This window comes from Monopterus albus, unplaced genomic scaffold, assembly GCF_001952655.1.
Source record: "Monopterus albus unplaced genomic scaffold, M_albus_1.0 scaffold89.1, whole genome shotgun sequence".
NCBI classification, from domain to species: Eukaryota; Metazoa; Chordata; class Actinopteri; order Synbranchiformes; family Synbranchidae; genus Monopterus; species Monopterus albus.
Window position 1 is genome coordinate 763,176 of NW_018127969.1, and position 3,276 is coordinate 766,451.

The window sequence follows — 3,276 nt, forward strand, 5'->3', positions numbered from 1 at the left end:
AGTGTCAAGGAACACACTACTCCAGAGGAAAGGTTAGAGTTCAGTAGCTGAAGTCATCTCATCCAAGGTGGAGGTGGACTCAGGTAAAGCTGACTGAGCTTCAGCTGAAACAGTTCCTTCAAGATCTCATCAAGTTGGTCTCAGCTCTCACAACCAAAGAGGTTGGAATGGACATCTGTAGCAGCCTCCTCATGGTCCCGTCTGCGTCAGCAGGTTGTTTTCCCAAGCTTCAGTTTCCTAAGGTTGGGCATCAGAGTCAAAAAAGTCACTCAATCTTAACTACAAAGACAATAAACATTTAATGAAGTGGACTGAGGTGGATACCTGATGTTTCTGAAGAGATCAACAACTGGTGGTGCAGAGGAGCTATTGTCAATGACGGTCTGGTAGAGCAGGGTCTTTGTCTTCTTCACAGCTGAACACGACAACTTCTGGGTCCCAGCGTCCCATCTCAGCGTCTCTGGCAGGACAGGAAACAGCTTGGTAAACTGCAACTTTTCAACCAGGAAGTACAATGTACTTTTCTCTAAACATCATTGCGTATAGCCCGTCTACCCGCACACTTTCCCTCACAGTGGCTTCTTTCTTCCTGACTGGTGCTTTCAGACACTCGACTAGGGAGCTGGGGAACAGTGTAGTCAATTTAGAAAGAGGAGGAGGAGGGGAAGATCTAGTCACCACAAGCATGGTCCTGAAACTAGGTGTGTTCACTGAGAACAAGAAATGTAGGTTTGTTAGTCTAAAAATGTAAACCTCATTACAGATGAGTGGAAGTGAGAGGTCTGCTGCTTGTCGTCCCTCCACTATTCCCAGACTAAGGGCACAACACATTAACCAAGTTTTTTTTACGCCTTTATCCAGTCTGGTCTGATCTACTCTGTGCATCCTCATCTTGAACTGCGATAGTCACAGCTGGCTCTGTCTCACCAAATCTACCCCTTAAACATGTCAATTGTACAGCGCATCTCTTAGTAGGATCATAACAGCATACCATGTCAGCTGATTCACAAAACCAGAGGGATCCTTGTCTGGTTTTGGAAACTGCACAACCATGGCACACAGCTTCAAAGATGGACTCAACAACTGTCCGAACTATCAGTAACCTGAAAGCTCAGACTCCTTCACACACTGAGAAGAAGGGGAAGGAGAAAAGCCTCTTATGATGCGAGTCGACTCAGTTGGCCTTGTTCTCTGTAGTGTGGAGAAGCCCTGGCTTCCTTAACCCTAGAACTGACTGTCACTCTGCACTGAATTAGTAATATAAACACACAACCTGTAATGTTTTCAAAAAGCAGTGCAACTATCATTCATTTGACACTACAACCATCTACGATGTTGGTTCTCTACTCTCTCCTCTAAAGTATGCGTCATCTCAGAAAACGCTCTGTGTACATTGTGTAGGAATATGTGGAGCTCGAAAAGAGGACAGGCTAATTCATGCTGCCAAGCTAAGACCTCACAAGACATGACATACTGCAAAGGGCCAATTTTCACTTTAATAACTGCAGTATTGTCCCTGCAGAACTCAGTTCCTTCCATACAAAGCCTGTTAGCCTTGACACAATTCAGCCCACAGTATAATCTTGCTATAAGAAAGTTAAGAGTAAAACGCAGTAATAACAGTGTCAACCTGTGTACTTGACAACCAGGCTTCATAGTATCACTGCTCCTGTTCTCATCACAGACAATAAGGCAACTACCCAAACCGGGTGTACACAAGCCTTTAGATTCATCTAAGTCATCTGTCTCTGCCAGGCTCCCTCCCAAGAACCCAAATGCACCCCCCGGCTGGTACCGCGTAAACCAGGTCCGACGATAGTGTAAATATGAAACTTCCTCAAGTAACCCCGCATCAATGACTGAATGCTTTGCAGGAGTGGGATAAATTCTCCTGCTGGGAGGCCTCCCAACATCTAGAAAATCTAATACGAAAAGCTAAACTCTAACCTCACCGGGCCTAGTTGAAGCGCGAGACTCTTGAAACTTGGCAGAGCGAGATGACCCAGAGGCCTAATGCTAAAGTACAATAAATTCTTTTTAAATCAAAATCTGGGTAGTGATAATCTCTATAACAGCACTTAAAGATACAAAGTGCTGTTTGTTTGGAAAACAGCCCAGTTTATCTAATCTAACATTTAACTTGACAAAATATTGTGTGCCAAAAAAGACTTGAAATGTATCCTAACAGATTATCTATGGGCTGAATGGGCACTAGAGAAAGCTAGTGTCCCAAACAGTGGTACAGAAAATTAAGGTGTCGGAGTATAAAGTGAGCACAGTGTAACAGGCTGATCTCAGGAAGAGTTTACCCCAGTAACCAAAGCAGTGCAGGATTATTAACATGCCTGACTGACACACTAACTGTGTGTGACCCTGGTAAATGAGGGGCATGAGGAAGTCAGAACGACTAAACTCAGTCTCATCTCCTACAGGGGGCGAACACAGAATAGATGGCTTTGCTGGACAGACAGTGAGAGACAGAGAGCCAAGTCCCTTCAATACTTCCTTTAGGAGTGTATCTGGACGTGCTACAGCAGCAAACCGGTCCCACATCATGCAGGTCATCAGATGGTTAGTGACTGAAACTCCTCCACCTGATAGGAGAAGCAAAGACAGATGTACTGCAAGTTGTCATGGTGACCATGTTGGACAGAGACAAAAAGCTGCATCTTGTCAGTCCTCACCTTATGAGCGCCTTGCCATACAGCCATGCCACGACCAGCACTGCTTGTTGTGGTCTCATGTCACTCACCTGTAGGAGGCGCTGAAGGACAGGACTGTCTAAAAGTTTAGTGCCTTACCTTTTTATCAGACACCAATGGCTGCACTTACTTTTATGGACAGACGAGAACATGCAAACAAAAGACGAAGAGACAAGTGTGCATGAACAGAAACAGACAGATGTGCAGACAGAAAGAAAAGGTTTGCTGGACAAACACACAGATGGTGTGGGGGGGTGGGGGGCCTCTCTCACTGGTGAGGTTCTTCAGAGGACTTCAGCTTTCAGTCCAGATTTGCAAATCAACTCCAGAGGAAAGATTCATTCAGCTGCTGCCGCCATCTCATCCAAGGTGATGCTGGAGTAAAAGGCAGTTGACTGTGCTTCCCACAGCTGAAGGGGTCTCATCAGGTCAGGTCGAGTTAGTCTCAGTTCTCAGCACCAACCATGGTGCACAGGTCTATAGTCAGGGTCAAACAAACCGGGCGCCTCCCAAACGGCACCAAACCACACTCAACCGGGCGCCTCCCAAACGGCACCAAACCACACTCAACCGG

The 3,276-nt window shown here is 45.9% G+C and overlaps 1 long non-coding RNA gene across 1 annotated transcript; it reads right to left on the reverse strand.

Moving 5' to 3' along the window:
• Positions 1-6: 6 nt before the first annotated feature.
• LOC109964441 (uncharacterized) lies at positions 7-2,927 on the reverse strand. Its single transcript, XR_002275514.1, has 3 exons — positions 2,685-2,927; positions 325-2,594; positions 7-237 (listed from the first exon to the last, which is right to left on the reverse strand). It is a non-coding gene; the product is annotated as an uncharacterized LOC109964441 (long non-coding RNA).
• Between the last annotated feature and the right edge of the window lie 349 nt (positions 2,928-3,276).